General features: G+C 38.1%; 1 long non-coding RNA gene and 1 pseudogene across 1 annotated transcript in view; both read left to right on the top strand.

Annotated features, from left to right (window-relative positions):
• Positions 1–25139, top strand: part of LOC123796727 (uncharacterized) — a 504139-nt gene that overhangs the window by 57680 nt on the left and 421320 nt on the right. The window lies entirely within an intron of this gene.
• Positions 7276–7678, top strand: LOC123796717 (small ribosomal subunit protein eS17 pseudogene; annotated as a pseudogene).

Raw genomic sequence — 25139 nt, 5'->3', positions numbered from 1 at the left:
AGGAAATAGAAAGGTGGTAGGTTTAAACCCAATTATCTTAGTAATTACATTAAATGTAAATGGACTAAGTGATCCAATTAAAAGGCAGAGAAAGTCAGATTATGGAGATAGTATATCAAAATAAGATCCAAATACATGTGATTTACAAGAGACACATCTTAAATAAATAAAGGGATGGAAAAATATACCATGTTAACATAAATCATAGAAAAGTAGCATGACTGTATTATTATCAAACAACATATATTTCAAAGTAAATAGATGAAAGCAGAGATCATAGATGAAACTGAAAGTTTTATAGTCATAAAACTATCAATTCATCATGAAGACATCACAATTGTATCTTGAGTATGCACTTAATAGCAAACCTTCAAAATTTCACATAAGTCCTTACTGTTCCTCCTTTCATAGGCTCCTTCTTCTAGTAGTCTTGCGATCTTAGTGCTAATTTAACCATCACTGTCACTTGGGCTCAGGCCTCTGTGGAGTACGATACTATTACCAGACAGGAAAAGGATTATTTGATATATACCTGTTTATCCATTTATTTATTCCCTCATAGAAGGCATCTAGTGCACTGGCACGGAGTCTACCAGGAATTAGGGACCTGGCGTCAAGCTGTGGTACTGCTGGTAACATCAGACAGGTCACTCAAATCACTTTAAGCCTCAGTTTCCCCATGGGGAAGGGAGATAGAAATACTTGCTCTGCCTAATTTTTAGACTTCTTAGGAAGCTTAAATGAGAAAACACATGCAGTGCTGGATACATAAGAGACATTGTTGTGAACACAGTAGTGAGCTTGCTTTTTGGCACCTGCCTAATCCTGGCTCATGTGCAGCTGCTAGCCCCCAGGTGCCTTTTCCTTATTCATCAGTTTAGTCTATTTTTATCCTGAGTCCTTTACAGACAGAGCCAAAGGAGACTGATAAACCTCTATGAAGAAGCTCAGAAGGTTCTGCCCTTAATTTTGTACCTCTTATATTCACTCGAGGGAAATTTGAAGAGTCTAAACAGGATAATTAAACCAGGAGGCAAGTCCTATCCTTAGATCTGGTTAAAGATTTTACAAAGAGACAATGGAAAACATTTAATGTAAAGATTAGAACTTTTGACTAAATTTTAAAAAATGTATTATTTTTTACCTAAAAAGTGGTTTTCCATTTGGTTTTGTTTTTGGAGAGAAACTGATTTCCATGTGTAAAAGGAATAGAACTGTTTTTGTGTGGATTGTCTTTTATGGAAGTGTATTTTTTAGTGATAAAATTTTCCTGGAATGAATGAGGTTGCCGGAACAGGTTTCCTTGGCATGTGAGAAAATTATAGGACTGTGTGAAATTACAGTTTTAAGATTTGAGAAGTTTGAAATTAATTAATGTATCCATATTATACATTAAGGGCTTGCTAATTAAGGTAGACCTCTTGAAAAATATTAACCAATATAAATATTATTTGAAAGTTACTTAATTATCTAAAACCTACATAAACAACATATCTAAATCATGTCTAAATTTTAATAATATTTCTAATAAGAATAATAATACTTGAAGACTAAGAGATCTTCTTTTCAAGAATAACACTAGTTGTAATATAATTATTACAATAAGCATGAGAAAATTGCAGGGCACCTGGGTGGCTCATTTGGTTAAGCGTCTGCCTTGGGCTCAGGTTATGATCCCAGGACCCTGGGATGGAGCCCCATGTCAGGCTCTGTGCTCAGCAGGAAGCCTGCTTCTCCCTCTCCCCCCTGCTTGTGCTCTCTCTTGCTATCTCTCTCTCTCAAATAAAAAAGTAAAATCTTGGGGAAAAAAAAAAAAAAGAAAACCATGAGAAAATTGCATCAGAATCTCCTAGGTATTTATTGTACCCAAAACATTAATATTATGTTTCATGATATTTTGTACATGAACATATATACTATATACATAAGAGTTTTCTTCAGTATTTGAAGCAAAAAAATTTGCTTCCCACATATCTATATGAATTGCTGTATGTTTTATGCTCTGTTAAAAACAAACATGACTATGAAGAAAATTTCACAGTTTAAATCCTTAGAATGTGCAGTTGCTCATTTGTTTGTTATATTCCTTAATAGAGTGTAGGCCAGTTTAATGCTTACAACATAACAGAATAGTTTCCTGTTGTGAGTGGATTTCTTGATAGTAACCTGAAAAAAAAAATGTAGGAAACTTTGTAGGAAGGTGGTAGGGGAAAATGATAAAGGCATTGAAGGAAATGCTTCTGGTGCCAGGAGGCAGAGAGAGTGACAGGATCAGCTTGGGGTGTGGTAAAGTAGGATCAGAGAGTTCTATATGTATGATTTCAGGAAGGTCCACCTAACTTGGGCCCTTATTTTCCTTATCTGTAAAATGGGGATAATAATGCCTGCCTGATAGTATTCTTAGGATATTGATACCAGGTTATGTTTGTAAATAATTTAATACAATGCTAGGGACAGGTACATAGCAAACATACACTAGATTCAACTAATAAAGTGAAAATTAACCTTCCCACTGAAATGGGATTTAAGAAGTTCTGTCATTTCCATCTTGATTTACTTAATCTCTCGATATAAATGATGAGTTCTAGATCAGCAGATTACCTTTGGAAAACCTTTATTGAAAAAGTCATTTCTCTGTCACATCATCCATTAACATAAGGTTGCAGCTCTGACTTATTCAATGAGGCTTTGTTGCATAAAAATGAAGCTATTGATATTATTGACTATTAATGAATGCTTATTCCATAGTATAAATTATTGTTTCCACAAAATATAATCTATTTTAATAACTGAGATGAACCACAAATTTTTTAAACAAGAAATGAGTTTCTATATTCAATTTATTAAACTAACCAGGTACTCAGCATATAGCTTTAATTAAGTTATTTGCCTTGAGGCCAATCAATAATTAATTTCCCCATTCAAAAACTATGACTTGGATGTTTCTCTTAAAGCATGCCAATTAAAAACAGAAAAGCCAAACTAAAAAAATATATGTTTATTGACAAGTTAGAAGATGTTGCCAGGCTTTTTAACAAGCTCTTTGAAAATACTGCTTTATTTGAAAAGAAACTTTAATTACCTTTGATCATGGCACTTAAGTCTTAGCATTATATTCCTATTTAGTAATACATACTCAGCTCATGGTGATAATTCTCTCATAGCTTGTGGTGATTAGGGAGAATCATAATAGACAATTGATAAACTTGTTAAGATTTGACTATGATGAAAAGAACAGCTTTGAATTACTCTTATTAATTTAACCCATATATTTTAGAAAACTAGTGGTAAGCTGGTTGCCATGAAGTATTTACTACTATAAAATGATAAGTTTTAGCACACTTTACTAACAAATCTGAAACTGAGTTTTGAAAGAAAGGGAAATGGGACTCATATTCTCTTTTATTTCCCAAACTATGAGTTTATCTAAAATATAATGCCAACAGTCATTCTCCCAGTTGCTCACTCTGTTCTAGCACCATGGCCTCCTCACTGATCTTACACAAGCCTGAAGTTTGCATTTGGTGTGCCCTTTGCCTGGCATACTCTTCCCTTGGATATTTACTTCACTTCTTCACTTTGCTCAATGTCATTTTCTCAGAGTTGCTTAATCTGATCCCTCCCACTTAAAATTACACACTACAGTGCCCCTAATTTCCTTTAACCTGCTCTGTTTCTTTCTGCCATTCTAAACTAGTCATCTTCCAATGTACTATATATCTTAACATATTTGTTTATTGTAGATTCCATCAAATGTAGACTCCAGGAAGCCAGAGAGTTTTGTTTGCTCTACTCACGCTGTATTTCCAGTACTTAAAATATTGTCAGATACCTAGTGAAAACTGGATAAATATTTGTTGAATGAATGAATAGATGCATCAATAAATGTAGAAGTAAATAGATTCAACATCCTAGCTTAAGCACCTAGAAATTGTTCTGATTATTTGCCTGATTGCCTCAAACCTGGACTCATCAATGGAATGTGCCAAATGAAGTTAAAAAGCCAGAGATGGTATCTCATAGAATGAGAAATCCAAAGAATTTAAGGAGATTTGGTATCTCCCAGCTTTGTTCCTCAAGAGGATATAGGAAACACATTCTTCACTAGACATTAAGAAATTCACTAGTGAGGGGAGTGCAATATTCTTGGAAAAGACTGCAGTGGCTATCATCTCTAGGCTGGGATGATATCGCCACACACATTGGCATTCCATGTTCACTGAGGCCAAATAGCAGCACTCAATTGAAAGCAAGGTGAGGTGGTTCCCATGATAATCAGCAGGGTGAGAGTGATGATAAAGTTTAACGTACAGAAGACTTTGGAAGTGGCTAATTGATCCCGGGGATTCCAGAACTGAAATTGTTGATATCTCATTAAGGTCCTACTTAAAAACCCTCTAGGTTTGGCAGTGGCATGGGTAGCCCACCACATTGGAAATTTATGATCCCTCATACTTGCCTATCTTGAATCAGATCATAGACTCAGAGTTCCTTAAGTGGAAGGAAAGATTTGTCTTGGTGAAGAAGGACCAATAGTCTCAAGTATATCTTCTTCCTAGTCTTTCTCTAGTATTTTTAATACAGTGTATTATTGACGATTAACTTTATTGTTTGATCCATAGGTAGCAGCATATCAAAACTGGCTTGTGACTGAACTAGGTAGAGAAGGACTAACTGTCCCTCAGAGACAGCTATGGTGACTGAGTGATTGTGGGTATTCACTTTTGAGGAGAGGATGCCCATGTTTTAATTTGGAATATAGATATTTTCTTATGCCAAGTATGAGAATGCTGTTGTTGCTATTGCTATTTTTTTTTAAGATTTTATTTATTTATTTGACAGAGAGAGACAGCCAGTGAGAGAGGGAACACAAGCAGAGGGAGTGGGAGAGGAAGAAGCAGGCTCCCAGCAGAGGAGCCTGATGTGGGGCTCGATCCCAGAACGCTGGGATCACGCCCTGAGTGTGAAGGCAGACGCTTAACGACTGCGCCACCCAGGCGCCCCTGTTGCTATTGCTATTGTTTACAATAGTATGGATAGGAAGAAGGTTGTGCTTGGATGGAGAAGTCAAAGACTGCATTATTGGTGATAGTTTATCTTGCTCTCTCAACAACCACTCCTGTCACTTTCTAGCTTGTGTTCTTTATCACTCATTTTTGAGTTTTAAGGCAACTCCTGTCCCTTGTTCCTGGAATTTCCCCCACTCTCTGAAGTCTACAACATGTAGTTTAGTGTTTAGTTGTAGTCTACCTTATTTTTAAGTAATTTTATATATGTGTTTTTACCCTCTTTGAGGTCATTTTATTTTAATGCGAGGATGTCCTGTATTCCCTTTTGTGTCATGCTCAATAACCTCGGGTCTTTTAATCTGATAGAACTGCCAGTTCCATGGTATCTCTTTCCACCGAATATTTCCCACTCATTTATAATCAAACAAGCAAAAACTCAGCAACTCAGTCATAACAAACCAAATAGACAATTCCTGACGCCCAAATTTGAAAGTCTGGTACAATGAAAATGCATCAGCATTTCTGGAAAGAGATCAAAGCACCCATTCTTTATATTATGAACCAACCAGCAGAGGGAGCAAAAGAGATATTGAAGTGATCCTGTTTCTGCTTGCGGACCTTCTACTATGGTTGCTGTCTAGAGCTAGGCTGTATTTTTAATATATATTCCCCCTAATCCCTAGGCAGAAATTTTGCTGTATAATCACCACATGTCTGTGAAGTCAGTTCTAAGAGAAATTCTACCTGCACAATTTCTTTCTTCAATCTTGAGTTCCATGAAAACCTCAAGAGCTACTGGGTGAAAAACCAGGACTTAAATTTTAGGCCTTCAAAACTTTAGGTGGCTCAAGAATTAGGGCAAAGAGATTTTGAATGAATAAAAAAATTAGGATAAATGATATTAATGAATTTCTGCTGTGTTCTGTATTATCTAAAATATTTTGAGAATTTTTCACATAGACTCCAATGGCAGTTTTATTACATTCACAGTAAAACTATTTTTATATGATCAGGAAACAACAAAGAGAAAGTTCCTTTAAAAGAATAATTTATATTCTTTGGTGTGTGTATGTGTGTGTGTGTGAATAGTGCATATATACTATATATGATATATTTCTACATTCCCATATAAAATGTCCTTTAAAATGTTATAGATCAAAAAAGTTTCTCATTATCCTGGATACTTTGGTTTAGATAATTCTGTTAAGTATAATCATGAAGATGGCCAAAGACTTGTATGTGCTTTACAGTGTCCCCTGCAAAGCTTTAAGAATGTCATTAATTGGGGTGCCTGGGTGGCACAGCGGTTAAGCGTTTGCCTTCGGCTCAGGGCGTGATCCCGGCGTTATGGGATCAAGCCCCACATCAGGCTCCTCTGCTAGGAGCCTGCTTCTTCCTCTCCCACTCCCCCTGCTTGTGTTCCCTCTCTCGCTGGCTGTCTCTATCTCTGTCGAATAAATAAATAAAATCTTAAAAAAAAAAAAAAAGAATGTCATTAATTACATTCTTTGGATGAGTTCAATATGAGGACTCTTGGATGTGTAAAATCTTATTACCCAAACTGTCCCTTGAATTTAATGAAGATATAAATATATGTGCGTGTGTGTGTGTGTGTGTATTTACATAATATATTATATGTATATACACATATATATATTTAAAATATTTATTTTATTTATTTTATAGAGAGAATATGCATGAGCTGGGGGGAAGGGGAAGGGGAGAGGGAGAAGTAGAGACGCAGGCTCCCTGCTAAGCGGGTAGCCTGAAGTGTGAAGTGTGGCTGGATCCCACAACCCTGAGATCATGACCTGAGTGGAAATCAAGAGTCTGATGCTGAACCAACTGAGGCGCCCAGGTGCCCCTTTAATGAAGTTATATTAAAGTACAGCCACAAGGATGAAGAAGCAAAAAAGAAGAAAAATCCGTGATAATGTGAAGCTAATACAAATTTAATATGAATCATTTTATTCATCTGCTGAAGGATATCAAAAGGGAAAAGAAGCATTATAAGGCATTTCATTTTTAAGAGAATGTAATTATAAATAATATCATTCGTGTAGTTGCTATTGTGTTGGGGATGTATAAACTCTTACACCATTTAAACGTAACACAGACTTTGGGAATTTCCAGATATCATGGCATGGTGGACATCTTTATCATTCCTGTGATTCTTGACTTTAGGTAGAATTATATCCAACTGAGTTACTTGAGCTGATCTCCAAAAACAAGTCCTATGGAGCTCTTTTACCAGGGTCGCACCAACATGGGTTATGTTCATACCAAAACCATGAAGCAGGTGGCACGGGTCATCACTACCCTCGTCTGAGCAATGACTTCCACACCAGCAAGCCCATGTGTGGGGAGATCGCCATGATTCCCAGCAGGAAGCTCTGCAGCAAGACAGCAGGCTACGTCACACGTCCGAGGGGTGCAATCAGAGAGGTCTGGTGAGCGGTATCTGCATCAAGCTGCAGGAGGAGAGAGAAAGAAGAGATAATTCTGTCCCTGAGGTCTCAGCCTGGATCAGGCAATCATTGAAGTGGATCCTGACACTAAGCAAGTGTTGAAGCTCTTGGACTTTGGCAGTCTCTTCAGCCTGCAGTTCACAGCCTACAACTGGGATGAATTTCAAAACACCACATGCAGTTGTTTGAATCTCTTTGCTGTGCTACAGTGTCTTCCATAAGCCTTAGGGAAAAAAAATTCTTATAGAGATTCCCCTGACTGAGGCTAATGAGATTATTTTTATGAGGAGTAGATTGGTATGTGTATGTGTGTATGCCTGTGTGGGCCTGTATGACTGATCAACCACAGAAATAACCTTAATACTTGTCTCCTCAGGGGAGGAACAAACATTCTAACTATTGTGAAAGTCTTTTTTTCTCTTGTTGTCTATTTCTATCCTGTAGTGAATTAGTTTTTATTACAATGTGGTCATGCCTTGTGCTGAAGGCATAAACTGGCAGGGTAACTGGACCTCTATGGGGGATACCTTGTCTGTCTTCTGGCTGGGTAGTTGGGTTGTGCAACTCATGGAAAGAACAGCATTACAGCTTGAGAAGAACACACCACTGAGTGTTTTGTAAGAACATCTAGGAGAGAAACAAATAAACCAGTGTTGGCATTCATTTCATTAGACACTAATAAAACAAAGTTTGAAAACTCAAAGAAAAATAGCATCTTTTCCTTTAAAAGAACTTGAACCCCCAGATTTCACTACCTAATGCTTCTTGGGAATACAGCTTAATGAAGCTCATTGTTTTAGATTTTTTGGTACAGTGGGTATGGAAGACATTTGAGCTTGTTGAATTGACTCAAAGTTTGGGAAAAGGTGCCGGAGAGGAGGAGGTCTGGTATGGTTCAGTGAGTTGGCTTGGACTAGCAGCCCAGAGATGTCAGTTCTCAACCCAGTTTTATCATTCAGTAATTGCTTGTCCTTGGCTAATTCAACAAATTTGTTTCCTTATCTGCCAAATGTCTTACCTCTTCTTGTAGGATAACGTCATGACATGGAGAAACTGTGAAATACCCAGCATGCTATAAAAATATGAGCTACCTTTATAAAAATTATTTGTTGTTATTAAAAATACTCAAGTGGATGATCGTTATGGCTACGATCAAGATGCATGTTTATTATACTCTAGAATATATAGTTTGGAAATGACAAAACTTGACTAGGACTGAGCCAAAGTGCTCTGATGTTTGGGAGTAAGGTGAAAAAAATGCAGTATTCATTAGGACATTTGTGGTGATTAGGGAGATGACCTTAATAGGTTATCGAATTCACAGCCTCTCACAATGGACCAAACTTTAGCCAATTCAATTAAATGAGATTTTCCGTTGTTTACAGAGACGGCCAGCCAGGACTCTTCCAATACAAGCAGTTTCAATATTATGCAATTCTTTCTTAATTAATTCTTAATTCTCAGGCCTCACCAGCATGGGGATAAAAATAGAATGTTTTGATTGTTGCAAATTGGTATTTCTCTGACCCAGCTCCTATTTTACTGTGTGAGAACTCTAGACCACCCTTACATGTCTACTAAATAGTTACAGCATTCTGTATATCATCTCTAGTCAGCAGATTTATTCTTTCAACTACCAAGTGGCATCCTATGTTCTATTTTCTTTCTCTTTTACCCTGACTCTATACAGTCTGTCTACTGCCTTCTGGTATGAAAAATAACAGCTTTGCTGCCAGTGCCACGCTATGGAGATGATTCTAGAAGTAACGGTGTTTGGTGCCCAGGCTGCCAATGCCTGTTGCTGAGGGTGTTGATGAATCTCTCATGGCATCAGCCATCAATATCTCCTACTGTTGGGGATAAGACTAGCCCCAATTCTGCAGCTGTCTTGAGTACTCCATAGCTGTCCCAGGTACTCTTGTCTTTACATGCTCGTTAGTGGATGCGTCCACGTTCTGGCACTTAGCTGTGAGTCTATAAGTTCTGAGGCCAGGCGAATGAGTGACTGACGTTGTGTTGTCCTCATAGTTGAATCTTCCCTTTGATTCTGGCACGTCATCCCTGGACCACACATGTGTGCCTCATTCCTGTTCTCTGTGCATTTTGCCCAAGGGGTTTCAGTGTCCTATGTAGTACTCCCTAGGAGGCCTCCCTCGGAGCCTGATGGGTAACTGATATACTTACTATCCCGGAATGCCTGAATAGCATCTCTTCATCACACTAACTGTCAGACTTTTCCTTTGGTTTAGTACTGAGCGAGGACTCTCATGTTTATAGCAGTACTTTATACTCTTATGTATCATACTCTCATACTCCTAGTCTCAACCATCCTTTCTGCAAAAAAAATCAATCTCCACTTTTTAAAGTAAGGGTGTAGTTTTATCGGCTCTTATTCATCTCTGTGGTTGTAGGCTTGAAGTCTTCAACTTATTCACAAAGTAGGACACCTTATTCTAAAATGTGACTTCTCTCTTCCACAAGGTTTCTTTGTTTCTCAAACCTAAGTGACGAGATGAAGCATTATTTATGGGGTCCTAACATAACCCCCGTTCTCAGTATGCCTAGTGTTATTGGAATCACACGAAGCGTACATGCCTTTTAAATGATGCATAAGAATGAAGTGTTATAGCAGGCTCCTGGTTTACCCTGGCTTGTAATTTCCCGAGAGATGCCAGAATTGGCCAAGGAACTTCTTTTTAAAAAGATGGAAAAAATTCCATGGAAGACAAACATAGATCACTTTAAAAATCATTTTTCTCCTATTTCTATTCGGCTCCTCAGTCCGTAAATATCAAAGTCCACTTTCTAAAGGTACACATAGCATATTTGTATTGGAATATAATAGCGGGATTTTGAGAATCATCTAGACATTCGACAATGTCAGTTTGAAACAAATAATTTTTATTCCTAGCTTAATAAAATTTCAAGTAGACATCAACTTTGGATGTGTCTCTTAAAGATCATATGTTAATTCATTAGTGAATACCAGAAAGCAGATTGACATGTTTTGTCAGTATACTTTTCCCCTTATTTATCATGGTGTATTTTAAAGGGTCTGCCTTTTACAGTGATCTTATGAGATGTTTTGGGAAAGAAGGGTACCATGGTCAGTGAGTTTGGGAAAAGCTTCATACCATATTCAGAGGTCCTGTAGGAAAAAAAAAAAAGCTACTTAACTCATTTAACCCATCTAGTCCCAAACCAATTTGGCCACAATAACCACCTCTCTCTCTTTTTTAAACAGGGACACACTTAACATTTTATAGAATATATTTTGGTAATTATTGCTCTGTTTTAACCTTTCCAACTAACTTTTTTGACTGAATAGTTCATTCATTTCAATTTTCCTTTCAATAAATATTTCAGGTATTTTCGTGGTTTGATTGAGTCAGCTAGGAGTTTTGATATGGCCTGTATACCTGGTCTCATTCAACTCACATTTTCACATGTATTTTTCCACACATGCTTCTTTGGCAAAATAAGTGTTTGAATTAGGTTTTCGTCACAGGGTAAAACAATTGCAGAAAGGATCTAAACTTGTGTTCCTTAGGTGAGGCCTAGGCAGTTTCTTAGGACCAGCATGATGCTGAGCCAGACTGTCTTTTGCCTGGGAAAATACAAATGTACAGGACCTTGAATGAAGGGACAGCTCAAAGAAGCAGTGAATTCAACAGCTGCAAGAGACTACAGACATCATCCAGTGTTAGGACGTCATCTTGTGCCAGTAATCAGAGGCCCAGATTACCAAAGCGACTGGCTTCAGGTTAGGTCCCAGCTGTAGCTGAGCTGGATTTAGGCCTGGCCCTCTGATTCTCAGTCCTCTAAAATTGTTGCTGACTTTGGAGCCTCTTAGACCTCTGGTGGAGTAGTTGGATCTGGTCTCAAATTCACCTCTGCTATTTTCACCAAGAACGAAAGTCCATAACTGTTGTCCTTGATTTTCCAAAGCACAGCTGTAGAGATGACAATGTATACCATGTGATAAAAAGCTCTTTCAAATATTAAACTCCACCAAAATACTTTCAGACAAAAAAGCTTGTGTGTTGTATGGGTGTGTGTAGGGTGGTGGTGGTGGTGATGGTGGCGGCGACAGCAATGGGGTAGGTAGGGAAGGGAAATGCACATTCTAATTGACTTAACTGGGCTAGAAATACTCTTGTTCTGGTTTCCAGGAACAAAGTAAAATAAAATAAGTAAAAACTGTCATCCTATTCAAATAATTGTTGAATATTTGCTCTTACTCAATTTCTATTCTGGAGAGCTATTAAATAGGCTGTGAAATGGGTTGGTGGTGAAAGATGAGCTGGTAGCAATTATTTCCCCATATCCTTACTGACTTGGATAACAGTCACTTTTCTTTGCTACGTACAACCTAACTGAAAATGCAGATCCAATGACTAATGTCTTGGGTGTGTCAAAATGGCAGGCAGGCAGTGTTTGCAACTCATCTCTCTATTTAGCATTTCCCTCTGTTTTTAGATTAATGTTATTTTCCTTATAACCCATCAAGTCTTTTCACAGGGGAATACAGATTCTATTGCAATTACCTGGAGGAATCTCCACTCAAGTACTTGTTGGAAGTCCTTTGGGTTGAATAGAGGTTTTAACAGGGAAATAAGCACTGCAGAATTATGTCCAGCTGTGTACAGATATTTATGGGAATAGTCACAGAGACTGAAATAATTGATGCAAAGAAAAACAATTACCAAACAAATAGAACATTGTTTGGATACAGAAGAATATTCCATGACTTCCCCCTCAATTCCTCTCTATTATGATTATATTTATTGAATCTCAAGTAATCAGAGTGATTTCTGAAATTAGAAAGTGGTCACCAAGAACTAGGTATGCATAATTACCATTATTTTTAAGAATAAGGACAATTCTTGAAGAAAATAAAAAGAAATAATGATATTCTGGCCCATTCACCAAAACATGACATGACATTTGACAATTAAAAAATGAAAAGAAAAAAAACCCACAAAAAGTTGCAAGTTACATTTTAGAAATGTCTATGTAAGAAATTGTAATTTATTAATCATTACATCTTTGACATGAATGAGAAAAATAGTGGTAAAATATAAGGGGAAAGTAGTATTTATTTTATTTACGGCCATAGTTTGGAGTTCATATAGATTTACGTATCTGTAGTTCCCGAGAATTCAGAGCCTAGAGACTGGGAAAACTGGATTTTAGCATAAAGACGATACTTCATGTAACCTTCATGTAATTTTGCTGGCTTTATCACCTCTCACTCTTCCAGAAGTCTGTGGAATATCCTCTTGGTGAAAGCCACTTTAGACTTTCCTTTCTTAGTCACCCCTTCCCTGCATTTCACTACCTCACCACTCCACAGTTTCCCACCACGTTCCAGAAAATTATCAATTCTGTCTCCTCAATGTCTCATAAATTTGTTTTTGAGACCAGAATTATTGCAACACACCCCTTGACAGTTCTCCTTCCTCCATTTTGGATTTATTTAATCTGTGCTTAAAATAGCTGCCAGAATAATGTATCTATAATAATAAAATGCATTGAATGGTTACTATATGCCAGGCCATTTAATTCTCATAGTAATGTCATTACACCATTTTGTTAGATAAGGAAATTATGGCCAAGAGAAACTTAGTTGCCTAAGGGTCACACAGCAGGAAGAGGCAGAGCCAGGAGTTGAATACTAAAGGATCTGCAACTTACATTGCCTTTCTAACTATTATACTGTGCTGCTTCTTTAAGCCAATCAGATCGCGTTGTGAGTTGTGTTAATTCTGATGTTGCTGTCATTCATGAAATTGTCAATTTGGGAAGGCAATAATTTCCTTAGCATACTCTAGTTCTGTGGAATAGAACAGTAAGGAAAAACTATATGATGCAATTTTTTTATGGCTCTTTTTGATATTGACTGTTAATTAAGCCCTCCCTAAATGAAAAGGGTTTCAATGGTGCAGAGAGACAATGAATGGATTGATTTGTAGGTTAGAGGTGTGTGAGTGGTAGAGAGGTTTGGGTCTTTAATTAGCTGTGATTGCTTAATTCAGTTGATTAAAGCACCATATGAATGAAGTCACGTTTATGGATTCGGTTCTTGTGTGGGCCAGTTTATTTAGTCATCCTTGCACTGTTAACCTCAGCCCACCTCCTTGCTAATGTGTACCATTAGCTGAAAAGGACAGTGTGAATGGAAAAGTGCAAATTCCTCCTCATACTTGGAAAAAATTACCCAACATGCGTGTCCTATTGACATTGGCGGAGAAGTAGGGTACATTATTAAATCTTTGATTGTTTTCAGTTCTCCCGAAAAATTCATTATGTGACAAAATGCCATAAATCATATACAAATTTGAATCCCCTTTATAAAATAGCTTTAACTGCATTTTAACAAATTGACAATTGAGCCATAACAGATTTAGGTGAAAATAAAAAGAAACTATATAGTCAGTTTTACAAGAAAAATAGATTTACCTACCTAGATAGGAATGGCTGATAGCTATTTGAGCATTTTCACTGGAGGTGTTCACATCTCTTTCTTAAATTCTTTTCATTAGAGGTGAATCGTAGGGATCTATGTTCCTAGGTTCATGTTCATATACTTGAAATAAGGCTTTCATAATTAGAGAAAAATAAAAATTAAAAAAAATAAAAACAAAGAAAAGAAGGAAACTCAGGTTAATATTTTTCAGACCCCTCTTCTTTTCCAACCAAAGTAACAAATAGCCCATATAAACAGACCACCCCCACCTTTGAGGTGTGGTAACTTAAAGCCTATTTAAGTTCCTCTTTACATACTGTTATTCTTTTTTTTTTTTTTTTTTTTTTTTTTTAAAGATTTTATTTATTTATTCCACAGAGATAGAGACAGCCAGCGAGAGGGAACACAAGCAGGGGGAGTGGGAGAGGAAGAAGCAGGCTCATAGCGGAGGAGCCTGATGTGGGGCTCGATCCCAGAACGCCGGGATCACGCCCTGAGCCGAAGGCAGACGCTTAACCGCTGTGCCACCCAGGCGCCCCTACATACTGTTATTCTTATATTGTCATTCGCCCAACTATCATGAAAGAATTTTTCTTTTCTTTGTAGTGTTGTCTGATATAGGGGAATGAGCGTACCTATTTAATACATTTTTATTGAATTTCTACAAAATGAATGCATATTTATTGGATGCTCGTACCTGGAGATATAATCACAAGCAAAAAGAGGACATGGTCCTTCCCTCATAGTGGCTTGGAATATAGTGGGGATGATAGACATTGACCAAATCATAATTTATTAAATGTTGATTGAGTGTGTCTATGTGCCAGGCAATTTTGTCAGCACTGAGGATACAGAGATAAAAAGGACCTACACACCTTCCTTGCCTCAGTGAGCTTACCTTCTTATGAAAGAGCCTACAAACAAAAGTAAGCAAAAAAAATAAAAGGTGCCATATGATAATAAGTGCTATTGGGAAAGTCAAAGCAGGGGGATGATATGGAGAGGGTGGTGTGAGTGCACTTTTAAACAAAGTGATTGGTGAGTGTCACTAAAAATGTGACATTTGAGTGAAGAACAGAAGGAGGTGAGGGCGAGTCATATTTCTAGGGAAAGAGAAAAGTATAAGGGCGAAGTGCTGGGGCAGGAAGGTGCCTGCTGTGTTCTCAGAACATCAAGAAGGCTGGAGAGGTTGAGGAAGAGTGACTGAGGCAGCAGCTAGCATCAGATGAAGTCGCAGATGTTAACAGGAGCCATGGCAGGTAGGGCCTCACTGGGACACGTAGAGAGAGAGACAGGGAGCCACTGAGAGTTTTCTGATGTGGTTTAGGTTTTAATAAGATCATTCTGGTTGCTGAGTTGAGGATAGATGGCTGAGGAGCAAGAGGAAGAGGAAGGAACATTTCTGATCCAGACAAGAGGTGATGGCAAATTGGACCCAGGAGGATGATGGTGGAGTGGTGAGAATTGGTTGGTTTCTCTATATATTTTGTTATTCCCAATAACTAGTACAGTATCAATGATTATATTTTGGCAGCAAAAATGTTAAGTTCATATATCATACCAAAATATTTTCTAGCATATTTTTAAAAAATGTTTGTTAGAAAAAAATCTATCAATTATCAGCAGACAATTCACGTTATGTTATCCTTTCACTGAAAACCACCCAGTGGGTTCTCATTCTATTTATATTAAATTTCAAACCTTACAATGACTTAGAAGGCCAATCTGATCCAATATGGTAGCTTCTAGCCACATGTAAACACTTGGATTAATGCTAGTCAAAAAGGAGATGTATTATATATATATAAAGTCTACAGGAGCTTTAAAATCTTAGTGAGGAAATAAGAATGTAAAAATGTTACTGATAATTTTCAAATAGTGGCTATAGACTAAAAGGATAATGTTTTGGAATTATAGTGGAAATATAGTACTGATATTAATTTTACCTGCTTCTTTTTACTTTTTAAAAATGCAATGACTGGGACATTTAAAATGATAAATGTGGGTGAATTTTTTTGGCTCACATTATATTTCTGTTGAACAGTGGTGGTTTACATTTTCTTTTTCTGACTTTATCTAAAACTATTTTCCTTGTTCACTATGTTCCAGGGACGCTGGGTTTCTTTGAGATCCTTGAACTTGCCAGGCTCATTCCTGCCTCGGGGTCTTCATATATTTTATCCCCCTTTCCTGAAATGTTATTACCTTAGAACTTCCCTTGTTTTTTCTATTATTCATATCTCAGCTCAAATGTCACCTCTTAGACAAACATAGAGCTATGATCCCAATACTGGTGTCATCACCAATGGCTACTTACTGCCACCTCTGGATCCAGCTTCCAAGGAAAGCTCACCATTAGGGCATAGGACTTTCAGTTGAGCACCAGGCACTACAAATAAGGCAGACTGTGTCAAAGCTATGAGTCACTTGCAGCAGAGTGAAGTCCCAAGTTTGAGTGCCTGACTTGTCTAGTTGAGGCTGAGAAAGGGACTATCTTAAACCTTTGGCTTCTTTCGTCACTTTGGGATTCTCTCAAATATGAGGATATCTGGGCAATCCAAAATGATAAATGTCTATGATAGCATATTTTTCCTTGCATCAATATTTAAAGAGTTTTAAAAAGTTTAAATTAGTGTCTTTTCCTTATATTTTATGCCATTTTGTTGAAAATATTTCCGAATCTGTGAATCTATGAATTGAATGTGAATTTTTTGTATTTAAGTGATATTTGCTGTGACATTTGCCTAGTTACTTTCCCAGTAGTAAATACTTTTTAAATAAGCATTCAAAACTTTATATGAAAAGATTGCTTTCAATATTTTGAGACAAAATTCTTTTTAGGATATGCCACGATCACTTTCTCCCCTGCATTAGGTAGAGATTTTAAGTTCAAATACATTTTTCTAAAATAAACAACTACCGATACTTGGTTGCTTAATAATTATATGAATAACTTAAACCAGCTTTTATTTTAAGTGAGAGTAGGTGACTTATTAAATTTTGGTGTGGCATATGCATGTTCAAATATAATATAGTGTTGTCATTTAGCTCACACTCTTGAAAAATTAAACAAAATAATAATAATCTAATTTTTAAAGAAAGAATTTTTTACCATAGCTGACATAGCTTTACGCCCCTTATACCATCAAAACTGGTAGTGAACGAATAAAATATGATTGATTGTTGAGTGGTTTTATCGGAACATCTTATATATTGGTTCATTATAAGAATGAGATTGATATTTAATGTGAAAATATGTTTTTAAATCCCAAGCTCTTTCTATTTTTAAAGATTTTATTTATTTGAGAGAGAGAGAGAGAGAGCGCGGGAGAGAGAGAGAGCACAACTGAGGTGAGGGGCAGAGGGAGAAACAGACTCTCCGCTGAGCAGGGAGCCCAATTCCGGGCTTGATCCTGGGACTCTCGGATCATGACCTGGGCTGAAGGCAGACTGAGCCACGCAGGCACTTCTAGTCCCAAGTTCTGTTTGTCTATTTGTGTTGTAACTATGGGACCATATCATCATCAAATGGGTTTCTAAATATGTTTTTATTTACTTTTCTACTATAAATATAGTATGTATTTAATGTGGAAGTTTAAAAAATATAGAAGAGCAATGAGACAAATGAAAAAAATCGGTTATGATCCTGCCTTCCAGAAATAACCACTATTGACATGATGTATTGCTTCTCAGTTATTTTTCCTGTGTCTTCATGTATGTATGCGTGTATGTGCATGCATGTATCTGTGTGTTTTATTGTGTACATTACTTAACCTGCTTTTTTTCACAGGATATGTGTAATGATATGGTTGTGAAACAAGTACGGGGTTTTGGACCATGAATGTATTCAAACATTACTTTATAAATGCTGATCTTTTAAATTTTAGAAGCAAATTTTCATTTGGCCTTGTCTGGTGTAAGGATATACAAGTGAAATTCATCACAGAGCCTTCCTGGCAAGACCCATCCCTGGGTCATTCAGAGGCTGTGCTCCTCAGTTACAGCTTTTCTGTTTCCTGGAAGTCTTCAGATCCTTCTCTGTGATACCAAAGTATCTGTTTCTTGCAACACCACACCTCACCATTGCCAACACGATCTGTCATAATGAACTTGTATTTTTTTTTTTTTTTTGCATGTGTTCTTCAGGATTCTTAATCTCACTTTCTGCTCCCCCCACCCTGAATTAAACACATTTGATTTTGGCTTCAAGTTAATTTTCCATCTGCTTAATTCCAATGATTTCTGAATATTCAGTGATGAGAACACTGGATTGTTCTATTTCATTCTTGATCACACTTTAGAAGGATAGATCATTTAACTCTTCCGAGCTTCAGGTTCCTCATGATTAAAATGAGGATTTGGGTTGTACATTCCCTAAGGTCTTTTTCCAGAGCTAACATGGAATGCCTGTGTGTCTATAAAAGCAGTATGAAAGAGTGGAAAGAGCATGGGCTGTGTATCAAAGAAATCTTGGTGCAAATCTTGGAGCTCTGTGACTTTGGCTTTGCTGCTTACTGTTTCCAAACTTGTATTTTCTTTTTCATTTTTTTTTCTCCTTAAATGAATGACTTGCACTCTTCTGTCTTCAAGTTTGCTGATCCTTTCTTTCCTTCATCTAGTCTGCTGTTGAATCCTTCTATTGAAATTTTTAGTGCAGTTATTATATTCCTTGGCTCTGTGTATTCTTATTTGGTATTTTTTTATATTTTCTGCCCCTGTTGAAATTCTTGCTTTGTGCATGCATTGTTCTCCTGATCTCGGTGCATATCTTCATGACCATTACTTTGAACACTTCATAGGGTAAATTGCTTATCTTCATTTCATTAAGGCCTGTTCTGGGGTTTTGTGTTGTTCTTTTGTTTGGAACATATTCCTCTCTTTCTTTATTTTCCTTGACTCCCTGTGTTGGTTTCTGTGCATTAGATAAAACAGCCACCCCTCTCGGACTTGATGGGGTGGTCTTGTGTAGGAGATGAACTTTATCATTCAGTCTGACCCTAGCTCTTGGTTGTTTCTTCAGCCTTTGTGATTTCCAAGCTTCCTTCCTTGTTCTTAGTGGCTCTCAGTAGTTGAGAGTGTTCTAAGACCTGTCAGTGTCCCAAAGGGGAGGATCTCAGTCAGTACCTCTACGTAGGCTGATTAGAAGCCAGACCTTTAGGCCATATAGCTTTAAAAGTATGCAAATAAACCTCTTTTAGGAAAGACTAGGAGCTGGCTTGTTTCTTCCTGCTTCCTCTGTGCTGAGTCCTAGGGGACAGTCATGTTAAGTCCTCCAAAGCCTACTAAGAACTGTTTCTTTGTTTGTGGGTCTCGTGGACACAAGCCTCATTGGCTTTCAGAGCTAGGTGTTTTGGGGACCTGTCCCTCAGGTGGAAATCTTAAAAGATGGGGTGCTAGATGTACCCTCTACTCCTCAGGGAGAAGCTGGGCATTGTAAGTTTCTCCCCAATTACATGTTGCTGTGCTGGGGGTGAGGTTTATGGCAAGAGTGAGCCTCAGTCTTTCCTACCCATCTTGATGTATATTTTTTCTTGTTTACTCAATGTGTAGGAAGTCATTCAGCTAGTTTCTGGATTTCTTTCAGAAGGAATTACTCCATGTGGAGCTGTAGATTCAGTGTCTCTGATGGAGGAAATGAGTTCGGAGCCTCCTAGGCCACCATCTTGTCCAGATCTCCCCAAGGTTGCATTTTCTTATATGTAAAAAAGAGGTGTAGAAATTATTGTGTTGGCTACATGTAAGAGAACTCTGACCACAATGGCTTGAACAAGAAATGGTTTTACTTTTCTCATTTATTGAGAAGTCTGGAAATAGATAGTTCAAAGCTGTTGTGTCTGCTCCTTCATCTTATTGTTATCTGCTTCTACTTGTCTGCCCCACTATCCTTAGCATATGGTTTTCTTTAGGAGTGCTCTGCCAAGCATAGTGTCCATATTCTAGACAAGAAGAAGGGAAGGGTGGAGTTTAAAGGGACATGATAGATGAAGTTTCCTGAGGAAAACAGTCTTACAGATTTCCACTTCCACATTATTTGTTAGAGCTGTGGCACAAAGTTCTCCCCAACGCTGGAGAATCTAGCATACTGTGTTTTTTCTGAATGTGTTGGTATCCTGAATATAATTCAAATTTTGCCAGTAAGGAAGAAGATGAGAATAAATAATTGGTAGGCAACATCAGTGTCAGCAACCGGAAAAACTTCCTTTAGTTGTTGGGAGGCCATTTGAGATGATACATATGAACATACAGGATATGTATGCTTCAATAATGACTACTTCCTATCACTATTTTATGCTGAAGTGACTATTTGCAACAATCATGAAAAAGGAGCTTTTGTAATTTAATTATTGGTACACTTAAAAATATATATGTCTGAAGAATGTAAGAAGTGTCTGTTTCCCAACTGTTTTGCATAAGTTTTGTGTTACTTCCCAGTGTGGCTTCAAAATCAGATATCTAATTTTCATTGGACCTATTAGATATCAAAAAATAAAGAGAAGCAAGTAAATTGCAAAAATCTGTGTTTAACTCTTCTAAATGTGAAAAATATAAATGAACGGTAAGAGCAGATTAACGTGGGGAAATGTTTAATACTTTCAGGAGTTTTAATATGGGGGAAAACCCTGTCAGATAGAAAAAGTGACCTCTTACATAGTGTGGTTCAAAAGGAAATTGGAAAACAAATTTTCCCTTAAGTGCCTCCTTGCCCCAAATGTTTCCCCCTTTTGCTTTGGTGAACCTGAAATGCCCATGGTCAGAATGATTATGAGACTATATTTCACAAGTGTCTTTCTAAAGTGTGTAATCTGGAAGGAAATTTTGACTGAGGCATTAGCAATCTATATATATTTTAAATCTTATCTGCAATTGTAGTGAACAGGCAGCTGTGAAACTTGGTAGAGACAGGGTCCATTTTGGGGGTTGGGGAAAAGAAGATGTGAATCTTAGGCAGGAGTCAGCAGCATGAAGAGGTTAAGAAGAATCAAAGGAGGGCAGGATAGGGTTAGAAAGGTCAAACACCAAAGGAGACATAGGTCTGTCTCTTCTTTTAATGCATCAATGTGCAACACTAACACTGAAACACTTCACTGTCATCACCTGAGGTTCATAAAGCAGAAAGAGTGCTTGACTTCCGTCCAGCTCTAGGACTCTGAGAGTTGACAGGAGCTCTGCATAGCTCCAGGCAGTAGTCACAGAGATGTTTCAGATACGACTAGTAATATCTCAGAACTCCTTAGAGCCTAGAACCATGCCCTCCTGGTACCTTCACCTTTACGTTAAACACTGCAGAGAAACGTCTCCACGGATGTCTTTGTGATAGTCAGAATGGTACCCTTTAGACTACCTGAATGTTTGCATTTAAGAAATTTCTCCAGGTTGGTTGAAAAAAAAAAAAACCAAGTAACTTCTATTAACTAGACTGTTCAATGTTTCACCTGCAGTCCACCGTGCTGCATTAGCATTGATTTGCAGGGTCGGGGGAGCAGGAGCAATATTGTGTGGTCATGTAATTTATTAGACTAAATTATACTTTTCTTCTATAAATCAGCTGGATTGAAAGGTTCAGATTAGATCTCTCATCCATTTGCTTTTCTTAGTCTTTAAAAATTCTCCCTCATGTTTATTTAGCAAACACCTATTTAGCAAATACTTATGAGTTATTTATAAAATGCCTCTTTAGCCATTTTATATATTGGCAGATTTAATCTTTATTATAACCTCCTGAGTTAGGTATTATTATAATCGCCACTTAACAGTGGAGCAAACTGGCACAGAAAGGATGAGTGACGTGGCCGAGATCATACAGCGTGAAAGCAGGAGAGCTGACACGTGGATCCGTCAGTCTGGCTTTAGGGCCCAAGCTCTCACCCACCATTCTAGGCCTTGAGGAATGTGCAGCCAGACTGATTCCAATTTTTCTTCTTAGTGGTTGTTTGTCTTAAAATCCTAAGCATTCTGTAGTTTTGGCATAGAATATTTTGGTATTACTTTATTTACAGTTTTTTTATGCAAATAAATCCATGCCTGTGACCTGAAATTGATCAGTTGCTAAATTTTATTCATTTAAGTAGCAATGTTTTCACTTCACTTTCCAAAGGTGAATAAAGACACAGAATCTCTACCTAGCCCCAGAATTATATCATCTCCTCTTATAACTTCTATAGAATTATCATCTCCAAAAGCATTAAACATTTGGATGTAGACACCACAATCTAGGAAAGCTGCAGTGGCAGGCAATGAGGTATGCCATATGGTTAGCATGTCAGTGGTTTTGTATCACTGTGCAAGAGCCTTATTGTGCAAAAAAAAATTTTTTTTTAAACCTTCCTAATACCAGAGGAGGCTTCAGTTTTTATATTCAGTGAATTGACCATTTCTGTAACGTTTCAAATATTATTCCTAGGGCAACCAGAGGGACTCAAGAATGAGTCAGGAATGAGAATTTAAACAAATGGAAACTCGAAAAAATGACATAAATATATAAATATGTGGCCGTCATCCAAACAGAATTGTACTTTGATTTTTTGGAGACGAGCCTCTATTTGTGTTTAGAGGGCCAGTGGTGTCAGAGCTGGCTCTTACCAGCTCACGAGAGCACTGAATATTTACCTCCCCCCACCCCCCCACCTCTTTATTCAGTGACTCATGTTGTAGCTTGAAACTGGCCATGGTGAGAGTATTTACACCATGGAAATCAGGAAACAGTGGATATCAGGGCCTTTTCTTTTCTTTTCTTTTTTTTCTTTTTTTTAAGATTTTATTTATTTATTCGACAGAGGTAGAGATAGCCAGCGAGAGAGGGAACACAAGCAGGGGGAGTGGGAGAGGAAGAAGCAGGCTCATAGGGGAGGAGCCTGATGTGGGGCTCGATCCCATAACGCTGGGATCACGCCCTGAGCCGAAGGCAGACGCTTAACCGCTGTGCCACCCAGGCGCCCCTCAGGGCCTTTTCCTGATCCCCAGAGACAGTTGCCAAACATTTACAAACAACATACCATGAGGTGCTTGGATACATAATGAATGCATGGTATTTAAAAAGTCCCTCTAATAATTTTAAAAGAAACGAACAGAGACAATAGGGATACATATAACCGCTTTGACTTAGCTTTATTCATCTTTTTCATACTACTTTTTTTGTGATCAAAAGCCTATCTTAGGAGAAAGATAATCAGTCCTAGGAACATGAAATTCACCACTGGACCTTGTAACCAGACCTCGCAAAACACAATCTCTGTCAGCCTTGGAAAGCTTCGTCAGGAACAGAGCCCTCTTTGGGTTTTCATTTCCATTTTTCACCAGACATTTACAAAGAAAAATTACTTCCTACTGAGTATCCATTAGCCTCCAGCACTGATGCTAATGAGCAAACTGCGAGGGAGCTGGAGAGCAAATGGGTATGAGTCACCAAATACACTTAGCCCGCACTTCCTGCTCGACCTCCTGCGTCACTGCAAAGACACTTGTTCCTTACCAGCCTGGGGAAAAAGTCGCAGTCTCACAGCTGTACATTGCCGGCAGAGCTGCTGAGCCGAAGGAGCTCCCTTGAAAGAACACACTGATTTGTACTCCTGAAATCATCTGTGTGCATAACCTCCCCGTGGTTGGGTTTCGCATCCAGGTTGAAATGTTCTTAAATGAATAATATTAAGCCAAGAGCACAGACCCTTTTAAAATGCGTTGCTTTATCAAAAACAGAAAGCCAGATGGGACTGAGAGCAAGCCTGCTCTTTCTGTACAGATAGAAAGACATGGCAGTCGGAGGAGGTGATGCTGAGAGCCGAGAGCAGCCAGCCACAGGCAGGGACACGGTCAACGCTGCCCTTTAAGAGCCTTGCCCGGTGGGATTTTCTTTGTTAGTGTGTTTTGTGTTTTGTGCCTTTCTCGTGGCTGATGCCGCAAATGGAAGAAAGGAAGAAGTTTGTGACTCTAGGGCTTTCCTAGGAATGTTCCGTAGCTTCGAACAGTCAACAAACGGCAGATGGAAGAAAAAGATTTCTGATTAGCCTCTGGGCAGGTGGTGACACACTTTGTGTCCATGGGATACTGGTGGGAACAAACAGTCATTTCGAGTTGGTGTCCTGAGCAAACGATGCTGGTGCCTTGGTGAGTGGCTAAGCATTCACTAAGAGTTTTATTTCTGTCATCCGGGAGATGGTGAACAGAAAGGAGCAAAACTTTGTTTCAGTGGGAACTCTTGCAGCGCTTGAGTCTAATTTATTTGTTTATTTCTATTTGATCCAAAGTTATTTAAGCTACTCTGAAAGAATACATGATAGAACCGATGAGCAAATTGAGCAAAAGAGAAAACAAACGAGAAAAAATAGCAAATAACGGGGTAAGGTTAGTTCACAGTTTGCTTGACGAGGCTTCCTTTGCTAGAAGTGGGCCAGAGACTTGGCTTTAAGCTTATAGGAAATCAAGGTAGAGAAGACGATATGATGAATTATTGTCTGAGTGTCTGTATGGTGAAGATGAGCCAGGTGCTGAGGCAAAGAACCGCTCTTCTACATGGAACAGTAAGAAAAATGTGACTGGAAAGGTCAGTGAACATTTTCAAGTTGGGGCGGACACTGAGTAATAAGTATTCAGGTCTGATAGATGTTACCTTTAATTTTTTTAAAAGATTTATTTATTTATTTGAGAGAGAGAGAGCGAGCATGATTGGGAGAGGGGCAAAGGGCTAGAATCTTCGAGCAGACTCCCCACTGAGTGTGGAGCCCGACATGGGGCTAGGACTCTGAGATCATGACCTGAGCCGAAACCAACAGTTGGTCACTCAACCGACTGAGCCACCCAGGTGCCCCACCTTTAATTAGTTTTTTGAAGGACTCTACATTTAAAATGTAATAATTAATATTTCAGTACTAAAAGTACCTAAAATTATACTTAACAATGCCCACCAAAAAAAAAAAAAAAACCCAAACAAACCCAACACCCCCCAACCCCAAATATGAGGAAATCTAAACGGAAAGCATTTTAAATGTTAGGAAAATTAATGGAAAGGATGCTTCTACTTTTTTTTTTTTTAAAGATTTTATTTATTTATTTGACAGAGATAGAGACAGCCAGCGAGAGAGGGAACACAAGCAGGGGGAGTGGGAGAGGAAGAAGCAGGCTCATAGCGGAGGAGCCTGATGTGGGGCTCGATCCCACAACGCCGGGATCACGCCCTGAGCCGAAGGCAGACGCTTAACC

The sequence above is a fragment of the Ursus americanus genome, chromosome 29, assembly GCF_024610735.1.
Source record: "Ursus americanus isolate L20-20 chromosome 29, mUrsAme1.1.p, whole genome shotgun sequence".
In the NCBI taxonomy this organism is placed as follows: domain Eukaryota; kingdom Metazoa; phylum Chordata; class Mammalia; order Carnivora; family Ursidae; genus Ursus; species Ursus americanus.
This window is presented reverse-complemented; position numbering and strand designations above follow the sequence as displayed.